Source organism: Rutidosis leptorrhynchoides, chromosome 2, assembly GCF_046630445.1.
Source record: "Rutidosis leptorrhynchoides isolate AG116_Rl617_1_P2 chromosome 2, CSIRO_AGI_Rlap_v1, whole genome shotgun sequence".
NCBI classification, from domain to species: Eukaryota; Viridiplantae; Streptophyta; class Magnoliopsida; order Asterales; family Asteraceae; genus Rutidosis; species Rutidosis leptorrhynchoides.
In genome coordinates, this window is record NC_092334.1 from 571,567,006 (window position 1) to 571,586,653 (window position 19,648).

A 19,648-nucleotide genomic window follows, 5' to 3' on the forward strand; every position below is an offset into this window, starting at 1 on the left:
AGAAAATGCCAAGCTTATGTTGGACTATCTAGATGTTACCTATGAGGGTATGGGAGAAGTTAGGCAGAACAGAATGATTGCTTTAAAACGAGAATATGAAATGTTATTTGCCTACAAGAACGAAACCCTTAAGCAAACCTTCATTAGGTTTAACTCCTTGATTGCTGACCTGATCACTCTGAATGTCACCTATACTGAGTTTGAACAAGTTAACAAATTCATAGATTCACTGGCCACTAAATGGAAATCTGTTACTGACCCCTTAAGAACCACTCAGACCCTAAAGAACTTTAACATGTCTTCTCTCTACAGTTCACTTTGGAACCATGAGAAGGCAGAGGCTAAATTTGAACTTAACTTAAAAGAAAACTTTAGGTATGCCCCCACCACTTCAAAATCTTCTAAGACAAATGATACTGCTCTTATTACTGCTGCTAAAAAGAAAGCTCAAAAGGCTTTACTGGTTCAAAAGTTGCTGGCAGAAGAAGAGTCAGCTGGGAGTGATGTGGATAGTGGTACTGGGTCTGAAGAAAGCAGTGATGGTGAAAGTGATGCAGAATGGTTTGCTGAAGGTATGGCTTTGCTGGCTAGGCAGTTCAAAAGGTTCAATCGTAATAGAACCAGCAAGTCATACAAAGGGAGTAAGAAATCGAGTGCTAGGTATAGCAGCAAGTCAGTCAAGGGTCCTAAATCTGAGTGTTATAATTGTGGAAAGGTTGGACATTTTGCTGCTGAATGCATGTCCAGGAAACCTTCAACTTCACATGCTAACTCTTTCTCAAAAGCTGACAAGTACAAAAACAAGTACAAAGCTATGAAAGCTCAGATGAAGGAAAGTGCTAAGACTGATAAGAAGGGTAAAAAGCCTGAAAAGGTTCTAGTTGCTGAGCATCATGATTGGGATGAAACCAGCTCATCGTCTACCTCTGATATGAAATGTCCCGTTCTTATTGATTTAAAACGTTCCATATTAATTGATTTCGTTGCGAGGTTGTGACCTCTATATGAGACATTTTTCAAAGACTGCATTCATTTTTAAAACAAACCATAACCTTTATTTCATAAATAAAGGTTTAAAAAGCTTTACGTAGATTATTAAATAATGATAATCTAAAATATCATGTTTACACACGACCATTACATAATGGTTTACAATCAGAATATGTTACATCGAAATCAGTTTCTTGAATGCAGTTTTTACACAATATCATACAAACATGGACTCCAAATCTTGTCCTTATTTTAGTATGTAACAGTGGAAGCTCTTAGTATTCACCTGAGAATAAACATGCTTTAAACATCAACAAAAATGTTGGTGAGTTATAGGTTTAACCTATATATATCAAATCGTAACAATAGACCACAAGATTTCATATTTCAATACACATCCCATACATAGAGATAAAAATCATTCATATGGTGAACACCTGGTAACCGACATTAACAAGATGCATATATAAGAATATCCCCATCATTCTGGGACACCCTTCGGATATGATATAAATTTCGAAGTACTAAAGCATCTGGTACTTTGGATGGGGTTTGTTAGGCCCAATAGATCTATCTTTAGGATTCGCGTCAATTAGGGTGTCTGTTCCCTAATTCTTAGATTACCAGACTTAATAAAAAAGGGCATATTCGATTTCGATAATTCAACCATAGAATGTAGTTTTACGTACTTGTGTCTATTTTGTAAATCATTTATAAAACCTGCATGTATTCTCATCCCAAAAATATTAGATTTTAAAAGTGGGACTATAACTCACTTTCACAGATTTTTTTACTTCGTCGGGAAGTAAGACTTGGCCACTGGTCGATTCACGAACCTATAACAATATATACATAAATATATCAAAGTATGTTCAAAATATATTTACAACACTTTTAACATATTTTGATGTTTTAAGTTTATTAAGTCAGCTGTCCTCGTTAGTAACCTACAACTAGTTGTCTACAGTTAGATGTACAGAAATAAATCGATAAATATTATCTTGAATCAATCCACGACCCAGTGTATACGTATCTCAATATTGATCACAACTCAAACTATATATATTTTGGAATCAACCTCAACCCTGTATAGCTAACTCCAACATTCACATATGGAGTGTTTATGGTTGTTCCGAAATATATATAGATGTGTCGACATGATAGGTCGAAACATTGTATATGTGTCTATGGTATCTCAAGATTACATAATATACAATACAAGTTGATTAAGTTATGGTTGGAATAGATTTGTTACCAATTTTCACGTAGCTAAAATGAGAAAAATTATCCAATCTTGTTTTACCCATAACTTCTTCATTTTAAATCCGTTTTGAGTAAATCAAATTGCTATGGTTTCATATTCAACTCTATTTTATGAATCTAAACATAAAAAGTATAGATTTATAGCCGGAAAAATAAGTTATAAGTCGTTTTTGTAAAGATAGTCATTTCAGTTGAAAGAACGACGTCTAGATGACCATTTTAGAAAACATACTTCCACTTTGAGTTTAACCATAATTTTTGGATATAGTTTCATGTTCATAATAAAAATCATTTTCCCAGAATAACAACTTTTAAATCAAAGTTTATCATAGTTTTTTTAATTAACTAACCCAAAACAGCCCGCGGTGTTACTATGACGGCGTAAATCCGGTTTTACGGTGTTTTTTCGTGTTTCCAGGTTTTAAATCATTAAGTTAGCATATCATATAGATATAGAACATGTGTTTAGTTGATTTTAAAAGTCAAGTTAGCAGGATTAACTTTTATTTGCTAACAAGTTTAGAATTAACTAAACTATGTTCTAGTGATTACAAGTTTAAACCTTCGAATAAGATAGCTTTATATGTATGAATAGAATGATGTCATGAACATCATTACTACCTCAAGTTCCTTGGATAAACCTACTGGAAATGAGAAAAATAGATCTAGTTTCAAAGAATCCTTGGATGGCTTGAAAGTTCTTAAAGCAGAATCATGACACGGAAACAATTTCAAGTAAGATTTCCACTCGAAATAAGATTGTTATAGTTATAGAAATTGAATTAAAGTTTGAATATGATTATTACCTTGTATTAGAAAGATAACCTACTGTAAGTAACAAAGGTTTCTTGATCTTGGATGATTACTTGGAATGGATTAAGAAAACTTGGAAGTAAACTTGCAATCTTGGAAGTATCCTTGATTTTATGAAACTAGAACATTTGGAATTTATGAAGAACACTTAGAACTTGAAGATAGAACTTGAGAGAGATCAATTAGATGAAGAAAATTGAAGAATGAAAGTGTTTGTAGGTGTTTTTGGTCGTTGGTGTATGGATTAGATATAAAGGATATGTAATTTTGTTTTCATGTAAATAAGTCATGAATGATTACTCATATTTTTGTAATTTTATGAGATATTTTATGCTAGTTGCCAAATGATGGTTCCCACATGTGTTAGGTGACTCACATGGGCTGCTAAGAGCTGATCATTGGATTGTATATACCAATAGTACATACATCTAAAAGCTGTGTATTGTACGAGTACGAATACGGGTGCATACGAGTAGAATTGTTGATGAAACTGAATGAGGATGTAATTGTAAGCATTTTTGTTAAGTAGAAGTATTTTGATAAGTGTCTTGAAGTCTTTCAAAAGTGTATGAATACATATTAAAACACTACATGTATATACATTTTAACTGAGTCGTTAAGTCATCGTTAGTCGTTACATGTAAATGTTGTTTTGAAACCTTTAGGTTAACGATCTTGTTGAATGTTGTTAACCCATTGTTTATTATAACAAATGAGATGTTAAATTGTTATATTATCATGATATTATGATATATAATATATCTTAGTATGATGTATATACAGTTAAATGTCGTTACAACGATAATCGTTACATATATGTCTCGTTTCGAAATCATTAAGTTAGTAGTCTTATTTTTACATATGTATTTCATTGTTAATACACTTAATAATACATTTACTTATCATTTAACATAATTAACCAAGTGTATCAATATCTTAATATGATTCATATGTACCTAGTAATACGTTGTTATAACGATAATCGTTATATATATCATTTTCAAGTTTCTTAAATTAATAGTCTCATTTTTATGTATATAACTCATTGTTAAAATACCTAATGAGATACATACTGTGACGACCCAGAAATTTTCGACCAAATTTAAACTTAACCTTTATATGTTTCCGACACGATAAGCAGAATTTGTAATGTTGAATCTCAAAAATTTTGGAACTACATTCATGTAATCAATTACCCTTTGACCGTGTTCGACGATTCATGAACAATTATGAGTATATAGATATGTATATATAATATATAATATTAACTGAAAACATTAACAAAGTATTAGATATATGATACTTTACATGAACGTATTTGTTTCGATATATTTATCGACAGAATTAAGAGATAATATCAAATGATTGAATTATCAGTTACATTATGATATGATTACGGGCCTATGTTATGAGGTCCACTGTGATTTAAGAAATCTATTCTTTTTGATAACATTCGGAAAATGGTAAAGTGATTTATAAATAAGAACAAATGTGTCAATTAACGGGAACTAGACAAGGGTTAGTGGAAATTCCTGTTTAATTTCCAAGGCATGTTTTATAATATTTTTCTCGTGACCTTGATAAGATAACTATGTTAACTTTCATTTTATTTAATATGAAAATAAGAACGTGGAGTATAAATAACTTAGATGTTGGATATCGACAAGTTAAGTAACTCGACATTTTTCATTAAGATGATTTCATACGTTTATTTAACCTTTGGACTTTATCTCATGCTTCACCAATAGACTGTAATTTAAAAACGGGAAACCTATTATGAATATATATAATTCTACTTTTCTAAAATATTTTATGATATAACGATTTCCATTATTTTAACCTTTTAACAAAATGATTCTTAAATATATTTAGTTTTGGAAAACAAAATTATCATATTTATTTGATTTAGTTTCAAAAGTACAAAAAATGTTTTCAGTTTAAAAAGAACTTTATTATTAAAACGTATATATCTTTTATAAATATCTAGAACCACTTTTGACAACTCATTACTTAACCAGTATGATAAAGATAACGATATTTATATTTTATTTTATTAAATATATATAATGATTTAAATTAATATATATTTATACGCTTATTATACGTATATAGTTTTATACTTTTACTATATTTTAACTTTACCTTTACTTTACTTTTACTTTACTTTAACTTTAATAATTTATACTTTAATAATTCACTTTAATAATTCATACTTTAATAATTCACTTTAATAATTCACTTTAATAATTCATACTTTAATAATTCACTTTAATAATGCATACTTTAATAATTCACTTTAATAATTCACTTTAATAATTAAAAAAAAATCTATTATAAATAGAATTGAATAGGTTTCATTATTTCATAGAAACTTGAAAATATATTTCTCTAAACTCTCTCAATCGAATTACATATATATATTTTCTTTGTATTATATCAAGATATTATTAGTATACATAAAATACTACGACGGAGTTATACTCAGACGATTTCAAAATAAGTTTTCAAACGGGATAGAGCTAAGAAAATTATGGGTTATAGCTATGGAGGTTATGGGTATTGATCGAGGGTATTGCTCGTGAGGTCAACCTAACGTTTATCATTTTCGTTGCGTCTACGTACTTTCCTGCAATATTGAATCACAATATTGATACGTTCGTGAATCCGAGACAAACCCTGCACTTGTTCAGTGCCATCATATACATAATTGCTACAAAATAAAGTATTGTGAGTTTCATTTGTTCCCTTTTTAATTGCTTTTGCAATATATATTTTTGGGCTGAGAATACATGCGTTGTTTTATAAATGTTTTACGAAGTAGGCACAAGTACTAAAACTAATTCTATGTGGGTTTAAACCAGAAATATACCCTTAGCTTGGTAACATTAAACTACTTGTCTATGTACGGTAGGCGCGAATCCTAAAGATAGATCTATTGGGCCTGACAAACCTCATCCTAACTATGGGATGCTTTAGTACTTCGAGATTATTTTAAACACACCTGATCTGGTGTACTTCAGAGGGTAAAACATGAATGTTAAGGCTTGTTACCGGGTGCCTACAACTTATAGAATACTTTTAAACACTTGCGAGTGTACAGATATTTATGGAAACTGAAATCTTGTGGTCTATTACTATTACAGAAATGATTGATTATGATAAACTAATGAAATCACCAACCTTTTGGTTGACACTTTAAAGCATGTTTATTCTCGGGTATTAAAGAAATCTTCCGCTGTGCATTAGCTCATTTTAAGGATATTACCTGGAGTCATTCATGTCATACTTTGAAAGTCGTTGCATTCGAGTCGTTGAGTTCATCAAGATTAATATTAAGTCAATTATAGTTGGATGTAATATGAAATGGTATGCATGCCGTCAATTTTTGATGTAAAGAAAGTTTGTCTTTTAAAAACGAATGCAATGTTTTTAAAACGTATCATATAGAGGTCAAATGCCTCGCGATGTAATCATATATTATTATATTCGTCCCTATGTATTGGGTCGGGTCGTTTCACATACTTATAATAAAATCATGTTAACTATATATATAACCATATATATGTCATCGTATAGTTTTTACAAGTTTTAACGTTCGTGAATCACCGGTCAACTTGGGTGGTCAATTGTCTATATGAAACCTATTTCAATTAATCAAGTCTTAACAAGTTTGATTGCTTAACATGTTGGAAACACTTAATCATGTAAATAACAATTTCATTTAATATATATATAAACATGGAAAAGTTCGGGTCACTACAGTACCTACCCGTTAAATATATTTCGTCCCGAAATTTTAAGCAGTTGGAGGTGTTGACGTATCTTCTGGAAATAAAAGCGGGTATTTCTTCTTCATCTGATCTTCTCGTTCCCAGGTGAACTCGGGTCCTCTACGAGCATTCCATCGAACCTTAACAATTGGTATCTTGTTTTGCTTAAGTCTTTTAACCTCACGATCCATTATTTCGACGGGTTCTTCGATAAATTGAAGTTTTTCGTTGATTTGGATTTCATCTAATGGAATAGTGAGATCTTCTTTAGCAAAACATTTCTTCAAATTCGAGACGTGGAAAGTGTTATGTACAGCCGTGAGTTGTTGAGGTAACTCAAGTCGGTAAGCTACTGGTCCGACACGATCAATAATCTTGAATGGTCCAATATACCTTGGATTTAATTTCCCTCATTTACCAAATCGAACAACGCCTTTCCAAGGTGCAACTTTAAGCATGACCATCTCTTCAATTTCAAATTCTATATCTTTTCTTTTTATGTCAGCGTAGCTCTTTTGTCGACTTTGGGCGGTTTTCAACCGTTGTTGAATTTGGATGATCTTCTCGGTAGTTTCTTGTATTATCTCCGGACCCGTAATCTGTCTATCCCCTACTTCACCCCAACAAATCGGAGACCTGCACTTTCTACCATAAAGTGCTTCAAACGGCGCCATCTCAATGCTTGAATGGTAGCTGTTGTTGTAGGAAAATTCTGCTAACGGTAGATGTCGATCCCAACTGTTTCCGAAATCAATAACACATGCTCGTAGCATGTCTTCAAGCGTTTGTATCGTCCTTTCGCTCTGCCCATCAGTTTGTGGATGATAGGCAGTACTCATGTCTAGACGAGTTCCTAATGCTTGCTGTAATGTCTGCCAGAATCTTGAAATAAATCTGCCATCCCTATCAGAGATAATAGAGATTGGTATTCCATGTCTGGAGATGACTTCCTTCAAATACAGTCGTGTTAACTTCTCCATCTTGTCATCTTCTCTTATTGGCAGGAAGTGTGCTGATTTGGTGAGACGGTCAACTATTACCCAAATAGTATCAAAACCACTTGCAGTCCTTGGCAATTTAATGATGAAATCCATGGTAATGTTTTCCCATTTTCAAAACCAGGTCTGCATTAGTGTGTCTAACTGATAAGTCATTAGGTTGCATTAGTGAGTCTGGACTTCGACCGTGTCTGCATGTCAAAATTTTGCTTATCATTTTGTGTCGAAAATCATCTACTTATCATATGTAGGAAATTACCTGCTTATCATCTTAAGTCTAAACGCGTCTTACTGAATTCATTGCATGAATGGTGTATAGACAAAATTCATATCTTAGCGTATTTGCTAATTCATATCTACGCGTATCTGTTACTGTAAACTTTGTCTGACATATTCCGTAAATCCCTCCGTAATCTATGAGATCTTTTGTTCTATATATGTGGATATTCTATATAATTAGAATACCACCCGATAGCCGAAAAATCATTTCATATCGAAAAATCCTTTATTCAATCATACGAAATGGAACTCGTCACTAGTTGAAGTCCCTCGCATTCCGATATGGAATACCACTCAAGCTCCGAAAGCAGTGTGACCGGAATGGATCAACCAATCAGTCATCATCTATTTTGGATGGATTGGGGATGGGTTCGTAGCCTCCTCAATCATTGGAGACAAGAAGAAGGTGATCCCTTCCATCCACCAAATTGCCCTCTTGACGATGAACCTGAAGCACTTACCTGCAAACCTTTTCGAGAAACCATTTTCTCTCTCATTTCCAGAGTATCTCGTCACGATTATATACTACATCAAATTCTAGATTTTATTTATCCGCTCGTCCGAACCGACAATCACCCCGATGTAATAGAAGAAGTCAACGAGCTTCGCACTCGGGTAGTGGCTTTGGAGAATACGGTACGAAGGTTACAAACACCATCAGCAGCATCAGTAGCATAACCAGTACCGTCAATAACATCAACATCGCAAGCCTCAATACCCTAAGCACCAGCAGCATCACCAGCATCAACGTTATCACCATCATCAGCATCAACATGATCATTACCACCACCAACAATCACTTCCGCATCACACGCCTCAATATCACCTTCCGTACCTCGAATATTAACATCACACACACCATAGATACCAAGAAGTACCAACAACAACAAACGATGAAGTATTGATTCATAACTTCATCGGAGAAACATTCTATGGTAATTATGTAATCTCTAAAGACATAGAGATTACCTATTTCTGCCTTAACCATAAATCAGATGAGTGGACAGAAATGATAAAAGGAAGAGTAGAAACTGAAATGTCCCGTTCTTATTGATTAAAAACGTTCCATATTAATTGATTTCGTTGCGAGGTTTTGACCTCTATATGAGACGTTTTTCAAAGACTGCATTCATTTTAAAACAAACCATAACCTTTATTTCATCAATAAAGGTTTAAAAAGCTTTACGTAGATTATCAAATAATGATAATCTAAAATATCCTGTTTACACACGACCATTACATAATGGTTTACAATACAAATATGTTACAACAAAATAAGTTTCTTGAATGCAGTTTTTACACAATATCATACAAGCATGGACTCCAAATCTCGTCCTTATTTAAGTATTCTACAGCGAAAGCTCTTAATAATCACCTGAGAATAAACATGCTTAAAACGTCAACAAAAATGTTGGTGAGTTATAGGTTTAACCTATATATATCAAATCATAATAATAGACCACAAGATTTCATATTTCAATACACATCCCATACATAGAGATAAAAATCATTCATATGGTGAACACCTGGTAACCGACATTAACAAGATGCATATATAAGAATATCCCCATCATTCCGGGACACCCTTCGGATATGATATAAATTTCGAAGTACTAAAGCATCCGGTACTTTGGATGGGGTTTGTTAAGCCCAATAGATCTATCTTTAGGATTCGCGTCAATTAGGGTGTCTGTTCCCTAATTCTTAGATTACCAGACTTAATAAAAAAGGGCATATTCGATTTCGATAATTCAACCATAGAATGTAGTTTCAGGTACTTGTGTCTATTTTGTAAATCATTTATAAAACCTGCATGTATTCTCATCCCAAAAATATTAGATTTTAAAAGTGGGACTATAACTCACTTTCACAGATTTTTACTTCGTCGGGAAGTAAGACTTGGCCACTGGTTGATTCACGAACCTATAACAATATATACATATATATCAAAGTATGTTCAAAATATATTTACAACACTTTTAATATATTTTGATGTTTTAAGTTTATTAAGTCAGCTATCCTCGTTAGTAACCTACAACTAGTTGTCCACAGTTAGATGTACAGAAATAAATCGATAAATATTATCTTGAATCAATCCACGACCCAGTGTATACGTATCTCAGTATTGATCACAACTCAAACTATATATATTTTGGAATCAACCTCAACCCTGTATAGCTAACTCCAACATTCACATATAGAGTGTCTATGGTTGTTCCGAAATATATATAGATGTGTCGACATGATAGGTCAAAACATTGTATACGTGTCTATGGTATCTCAAGATTACATAATATACAATACAAGTTGATTAAGTTATGGTTGGAATAAATTTGTTACCAATTTTCACGTAGCTAAAATGAGAAAAATTATCCAATCTTGTTTTACCCATAACTTCTTCATTTTAAATCCGTTTTGAGTGAATCAAATTGCTATGGTTTCATATTGAACTATATTTTATGAATCTAAGCAGAAAAAGTATAGGTTTATAGTCGGAAAAATAAGTTACAAGTTGTTTTTGTAAAGGTAGTCATTTCAGTCGAAAGAACGACGTCTAGATGACCATTTTAGAAAACATACTTCCACTTTGAGTTTAACCATAATTTTTGGATATAGTTTCATGTTCATAATAAAAATCATTTTCTCAGAATAACAACTTTTAAATCAAAGTTTATCATAGTTTTTAATTAACTAACCCAAAACAGCCCGCGGTGTTACTACGACGGCGTAAATCCGGTTTTACGGTGTTTTTGGTGTTTCCAGGTTTTAAATCATTAAGTTAGCATATCATATAGATATAGAACATGTGTTTAGTTGATTTTAAAAGTCAAGTTAGAAGGATTAACTTTTGTTTGCGAACAAGTTTAGAATTAACTAAACTATGTTCTAGTGATTACAAGTTTAAACCTTCGAATAAGATAGCTTTATATGTATGAATCGAATGATGTTATGATCATCATTACTACCTTAAGTTCCTTGGATAAACCTACTGGAAAAGAGAAAAATGGATCTAGCTTCAACGGATCCTTGGATGGCTCGAAGTTCTTGAAGCAGAATCATGACACGAAAACAAGTTCAAGTAAGATCATCACTTGAAATAAGATTGTTATAGTTATAGAAATTGAACCAAAGTTTGAATATGATTATTACCTTGTATTAGAATGATAACCTACTGTAAGAAACAAAGATTTCTTGAGGTTGGATGATCACCTTACAAGATTGGAAGTGAGCTAGCAAACTTGAAAGTATTCTTGATTTTATGAAACTAGAACTTTTGGAATTTATGAAGAACACTTAGAACTTGAAGATAGAAATTGAGAGAGATCAATTATATGAAGAAAATTGAAGAATGAAAGTGTTTGTAGGTGTTTTTGGTCGTTGGTGTATGGATTAGATATAAAGGATATGTAATTTTGTTTTCATGTAAATAAGTCATGAATGATTACTCATATTTTTTATAATTTTATGAGATATTTCATGCTAGTTGCCAAATGATGGATCCCACATGTGTTAGGTGACTCACATGGGCTGCTAAGAGCTGATCATTGGAGTATATATACCAATAGTACATACATCTAAAAGCTGTGTATTGTACGAGTACGAATACGGGTGCATACGAGTAGAATTGTTGATGAAACTGAACGAGGATGTAATTGTAAGCATTTTTGTTAAGTAGAAGTATTTTGATAAGTGTATTGAAGTCTTTCAAAAGTGTATAAATACATATTAAAACACTACATGTATATACATTTTAACTGAGTCGTTAAGTCATCGTTAGTCGTTACATGTAAGTGTTGTTTTGAAACCTTTAGGTTAACGATCTTGTTAAATGTTGTTAACCCAATGTTTATAATATCAAATGAGATTTTAAATTATTATATTATCATGATATTATCATGTATGAATATCTCTTAATATGATATATATACATTTAAATGTCGTTACAACGATAATCGTTACATATATGTCTCGTTTCGAAATCCTTAAGTTAGTAGTCTTGTTTATATGTATATAACTCATTGTTAATATACTTATGGAGATACTTACTTATCATAATCTCATGTTAACCATATGTATATCCATATATATATATCGTCATGTCATTTTTACAAGTTTTAACGTTCGTGAATCGCCGGTCAACTTGGGTGGTCAATTGTCTATATGAAACATATTTCAATTAATCAAGTCTTAACAAGTTTGATTGCTTAACATGTTGGAAACATTTAATCATGTAAATATCAATCTCAATTAATATATATAAACATGGAAAAGTTCGGGTCACTACAGAAACCCCGACAAGAATGATGCGTAAGGTACAAGCTAGACTTGTTTTACCAATAGCATCAGCAGTACCCTTAGCCTCACCAACACAGTCAGTGCTGTCAACATCATTAGAATCGTCAGCAACTTTAACATCACAAGCTCCACCAGTTCAAGAATCACCGTGGACATCATCAATAATGCGTATATTGAATCAACGAGTTATGAAGTATTAACTCATTCTTCTGAAGAATTTATATAAATATTTTATATATATGAATTCAGAAACCAAAATAAATCTTTTCGTACTAAGCTATTAAGTATGAATTGAAAAAGGGTAGATACTACTCGTTTAAATTCATACTACAAATATGCAATGATGTACGTCCTTCGTCAGCAACTTAATCATCGTTAACTACAATCCTTATTTCAATTCAATGAATTTCGTTTTATAATAAACCAAGTGTATTATTCAATAATATGTTTGATTTTACACTTTCATCTTCAATGTACTCGAAGCTTACTGGGAAACAACATTCATATCTTGCGAAGTTAGCAAGAGTTCAATGAGTATTAGCATGATTCACTAAGGAAATATATATAAGAATAAATAATGAAGTATTGATCCATAACTTCATTAATATTCTGTGAAGAATATGTGGTTCCTAATCATTTTAGAGATTACTTATTCTAGCTCAAACCGAAAATCAAATGAGTCTAATATTATATTGACTTATTAAATTCATGATTACATCTGAAGAAGATATATATGTACATATATTTTCATAAAGATTGTAATAAAATTCTCTGGTACAAAACATTACTTGTGAAATTTTTTTTAACAGGTAGGTAATACCCGAGAGATATATAAATTCACAATTAATATGTTACATTCTTCGAATCTGATTCAGCAAATCATCCATTATACTCCCTACTTTCACAACAATATACATTCTTTTATAGAAATCAAAACAACCATACTCATTCAAAAATCTAATTACATATTCTGATTTTGAAATCGCCGAATTCAATTCAAGTTATAACCGGTATCATCACTCTTAGATTCTTACATCTTTCAAAGCTATACTTTAACTTCAAAACTGTGTTAGAACATCGTATGTATATTAACGATTATAATCTGTGTTCAAGCCCTTCGAAATACCTGAAGACACTTCAAATAATGAACAATCGAGATGATGATCCAACCACATGTTATCCACAGTTACGTACCTGAAAAACTCTTGAAACCAAAGTCATAATTTAACATGTATCCATGTCAGACCTTTTGGCATTTACTAGCTAAAATAACTTTTCAATCCCTTCTAAAAATAGACAGTTTTGTCACAGCTCCAGCAAACCAACTTCAATTGTTCATTCGAATAAGCCTTATTATAATGATTACCCCTTCATCATTATTACCGAGGAACCTTTCATATCTCGCCACATTAGCAGTAAACTTATTAACAACTTCATTGATCCTTGACTTTCCGAAAAATCGTTATATTTATCAAAACCCCATCATTTACTCATCTGCATCTTGTAACGAGAATTGCCATACGAATCATCGGAAATTAGCAATCAGTATTTTGAAATCTCGCTGCATGTCTACGCCAACAATTATATGTGTATATCTTCTGGACTTATATACTTTGAATGTGAAGTTTCTGAAAAACACCCTAAACTGCGAACTAGTTCTCGAAATACTGATGAAGCAGCAAAAACTATAAACGACCTTAACAGTAAAAAGTTTGATGATAAAGAGTAGTGTGTTGGCAAAGCTCAGAAAAAGAGAAGATTTGGTACTGAAAAATACGGATTGAGCAAACCATGAAGAAGGCTGTGGATAAATCACAAGGACGAAATCTACCTTCAAAGAATCCAAATGATTCCGTGTCTACTGAAGTCATTATCGAATACCTTGCTCCTGACTCTAAACCCTTACGGACAATATTCTTCATCATCCTCTGATATTAGAAATTTTAAGATATCATCGTATCTTTCATTATAAATATTCTCCATATTTCTGAAGATATTTCCATAATTATTTTTATCTGAAATCATTTACCTCTTCGTGCTGTCTGTATTACATCATAAAAGAAACTATTTTAGTTTCTAAATTCTGAAACTTTCGAATTTAAAATAGGAATATTTTTGAAGTAGTGTTGGGAACTGAAGCATGAACTAGTATAATATAATGACACTTGATCAATGTGATTATATTACAGTAAGTCATGCTGAGTTTCTAAATGGAACGTGATGATTCACAGATCATAACGTCATCATGTGCTATGTTACACGACTCTTGTATTCTCTTTAACCTCTAAAATATCAAGAAAATATTTCTTGATGATTCGGCCTTTTCCGAGGTATTCTAGTAATTTGACAAGTCAAGATCGTGCCATTACAATTTCCTTCTTAGAACATTAATAATGTTCATTCTGAAATTCATATATGTGAATTCTGGACCATTACAAGCGGTGCTTAATACCAAGAAGAAGAAACGAAAGGACAAAACTCCGAAATAGAAATTGGGGTATAAATCGCAGCAAATAAAAGAGAGCATTAATTGGGGATGACAATGATTATAGAAGACGGAAGTAGGGACATCGAAATATAAGGGAAGATATAAAACTCAACAATAACCCAGAAACTATAAACCGTATATATCGATGCATATAGCAATATAAAGACACGGGAGAACTAAAAACACTATAAAACCAAGAGTATAGTAGAAGTAAATAGATTCTTCTGGAGGTAGATGAAAAAGAAGAACGACAGATATGAAAGTGAGGAGTATATCGAGAATCAGCACTGGATGAAGCATATTGATGAATAATTTTAAAGTAAGAATTGAGGGAGAAAGAATAGAAGGTGTGAATTAAAAGGAAACGAAGGAGGTGGATTTATAGTGAAATATCCGACAGAAAAATCGAGATGAATCATCGCATTAAATCGAAGAGGATCATAATTTCCTTAATCACCGAAGAATCAAATCATATATAGATTACAAAGATTTTCTTTAATCTGGAGATCAACTGTGATGACGTCAAAAGATAAGATGAATCCCTATTTTCTCATTTCACTCTTTTACGATAGCTTCACTCATACGTTTCGAGTAATCGAATTATTTTATCCATATTTCTCAATCATGATAAAACCCTATGAAGCAACTTATATTCGTCATAATAACATTCTTATTGTTAGCCATGACGACCTCGATCAAATTTCGGGACGAAATTTCTTTAACGGGTAGGTACTGTGACGACCCGGAAATTTCCGACCAAATTTAAACTTAACCTTTATATGTTTCAGACACGATAAGCAGAATTTGTAATGTTGAATCTCAAAAAGTTTGGAACTACATTCATGTAATCAATTACCCTTTGACCGTGTTCGACGATTCACGAACAATTATGAGTATATAGATATGTATATATAATATATAATATTAACTGAAAACATTAACAAAGTATTAGATATATGATACTTTACATGAACGTATTTGTTTTGATATATTTATCGACAGAATTAAGAGATAATATCAAATGATTGAATTATCAGATACATTATGATATGATTACGGGCCTATGTTATGAGGTCCACTGTGATTTAAGAAATCTATTCTTTTTGATAACATTCGGAAAATGGTAAAGTGATTTATAAATAAGAACAAATGTGTCAATTAATGGGAACTAGACAAGGGTTAGTGGAAATTCCTGTTTAATTTCAAGGCATGTTTTATAATATTTTTCTCGTGACCTTGATAAGATAACTATGTTAACTTTCATTTTATTTAATATGAAAATAAGAACGTGGAGTGTAAATAACTTAGATGTTGGATATCGACAAGTTAAGTAACTCGACATTTTTCATTAAGATGATTTCATACGTTTATTTAACCTTTGGACTTTATCCCATGCTTCACCAATAGACTGTAATTTAAAAACTTGAAACCTATTATGAATATATATAATTCTACTTTTCTAAAATGTTTTATGATATAACGATTTCTATTATTTTAACCTTTTAACAAAATGATTCTTAAATATATTTAGTTTTGGAAAACAAAATTATCATATTTATTTGATTTAGTTTCAAAAGTACAAAAAACGTTTTCAGTTTAAAAAGAACTTTATTATTAAAACGTATATACCTTTTATAAATATCTAGAACCACTTTTGACAACTCATTACTTAACCAGTATGATAAAGATAACGATATTTATATTTTATTTTATTAAATATATAATGATTTAAATTAATATATATTTATACGCATATTATACGTATATAGTTTTATACTTTTACTATATTTTAACTTTACCTTTACTTTACTTTTACTTTACTTTAACTTTAATAATTTATACTTTAATAATTCACTTTAATAATTCATACTTTAATAATTCACTTTAATAATTCACTTTAATAATTCACTCTTTAATAATTCACTTTAATAATTCACTTTAATAATTCATACTTTAATAATTCACTTTAATAATTCATACTTTAATAATTCACTTTAATAATTCATACTTTAATAATTCACTTTAATAATTCAAAAAAAAAATCTATTATAAATAGAATTGAATAGGTTTCATTATTTCATAGAAACTTGAAAATATATTTCTCTAAACTCTCTCAATCGAATTACATATATATATATTTTCTTTGTATTATATCAATATATTGTTAGTATACATAAAATACTACGACGGAGTTATACTCAGACGATTTCAAAATAAGTTTTCAAACGGGATAGAGCTAAGGAAATTATGGGTTATAGCTATGGAGGTTATGGGTATTGATCGAGGGTATTGCTCGTGAGGTCAACCTAACGTTTATCATTTTCGTTGCGTCTACGTACTTTCCTGCAATATTGAATCACAATATTGATACGTTCGTGAATCCGAGACAAACCCTGCACTTGTTCAGTGCCGTCATATACATAATTGCTACGAAATACAGTATTGTGAGTTTTATTTGCTCCCTTTTTAATTGCTTTTGCAATATATATTTTTGGGCTGAAAATACATGCGCTGTTTTATAAATATTTTACGAAGTAGGCACAAGTACTAAAACTAATTCTATGTGGGTTTAAACCAGAAATATACCCTTAGCTTGGTAACATTAAACTACTTGTCTATGTACGGTAGGCGCGAATCCTAAAGATAGATCTATTGGGCCTGACAAACCTCATCCTAACTATGGGATGCTTTAGTACTTCGAGATTATTTTAAACACACCTGATCTGGTGTACTTCAGAGGGTAAAACATGAATGTTAAGGCTTGTTACCGGGTGCCTACAACTTATAGAATACTTTTAAACACTTGCGAGTGTACAGATATTTATGGAAACGGAAATCTTGTGGTCTATTACTATTACAGAAATGATTGATTATGATAAACTAATGAACTCACCAACCTTTTGGTTGACACTTTAAAGCATGTTTATTCTCAGGTATTAAAGAAATCTTCCGCTGTGCATTAGCTCATTTTAAGGATATTACCTGGAGTCACTCATGTCATACTTTGAAAGACGTTGCATTCGAGTCGTTGAGTTCATCAAGATTAATATTAAGTCAATTATAGTTGGATGTAATATGAAATGGTATGCATGCCGTCAATTTTTGATGTAAAGAAAGTTTGTCTTTTAAAAACGAATGCAATGTTTGTAAAACGTATCATATAGAGGTCAAATGCCTCGCGATGTAATCATATATTATTATATTCGTCCCTATGGATTGGGTCGGGTCGTTTCACATACTTATAATAAAATTATGTTAACTATATATATAACCATATATATGTCATCGTATAGTTTTTACAAGTTTTAACGTTCGTGAATCACCGGTCAACTTGGGTGGTCAATTGTCTATATGAAACCTATTTCAATTAATCAAGTCTTAACGAGTTTGATTGCTTAACATGTTGGAAACACTTAATCATGTAAATAACAATTTCATTTAATATATATATAAACATGGAAAAGTTCGGGTCACTACAGTACCTACCCGTTAAATATATTTCGTCCCGAAATTTTAAGCAGTTGGAGGTGTTGACGTATCTTCTGGAAATAAATGCGGGTATTTCTTCTTCATCTGATCTTCTCGTTCCCAGGTGAACTCAGGTCCTCTAAGAGCATTCCATCGAACCTTAACAATTGGTATCTTGTTTTGCTTAAGTCTTTTAACCTCACGATCCATTATTTCGACGGGTTCTTCGATAAATTGAAGTTTTTTGTTGATTTGGATTTCATCTAACGGAATAGTGAGATCTTCTTTAGCAAAACATTTCTTCAAATTCGAGACGTGGAAAGTGTTATGTACAGCCGTGAGTTGTTGAGGTAACTCAAGTCGGTAAGCTACTGGTCCGACACGATCAATAATCTTGAATGGTCCAATATACCTTGGATTTAATTTCCCTCATTTACCAAATCGAACAACGCCTTTCCAAGGTGCAACTTTAAGCATGACCATCTCTCCAATTTCAAATTCTATATCTTTTCTTTTAATGTCAGCGTAGCTCTTTTGTCGACTTTGGGCGGTTTTCAACCGTTGTTGAATTTGGATGATCTTCTCGGTAGTTTCTTGTATTATCTCCGGACCCGTAATCTGTCTATCCCCTACTTCACCCCAACAAATCGGAGACCTGCACTTTCTACCATAAAGTGCTTCAAACGGCGCCATCTCAATGCTTGAATGGTAGCTGTTGTTGTAGGAAAATTCTGCTAACGGTAGATGTCGATCCCAACTGTTTCCGAAATCAATAACACGGGCTCGTAGCATGTCTTCAAGCGTTTGTATCGTCCTTTCGCTCTGCCCATCAGTTTGTGGATGATAGGCAGTACTCATGTCTAGATGAGTTCCTAATGCTTGATGTAATGTCTGCCAGAATCTTGAAATAAATCTGCCATCCCTATCAGAGATAATAGAGATTGGTATTCCATGTCTGGAGATGACTTCCTTCAAATACAGTCGTACTAACTTCTCCATCTTGTCATCTTCTCTTATTGGCAGGAAGTGTGCTGATTTGGTGAGACGATCAACTATTACCCAAATAGTATCAAAACCACTTGCAGTCCTTGGCAATTTAATGATGAAATCCATGGTAATGTTTTCCCATTTTCATTCTGGGATTTCGGGTTGTTGAAGTATACCTGATGCTTTCTGATGCTCAGCTTTGACCTTAGAACACGTCAAACATTCTTCTACGTATTTAACAACATCGGCTTTCATACCCGGCCACCAAAAATATTTCTTGAGATCCTTGTACATCT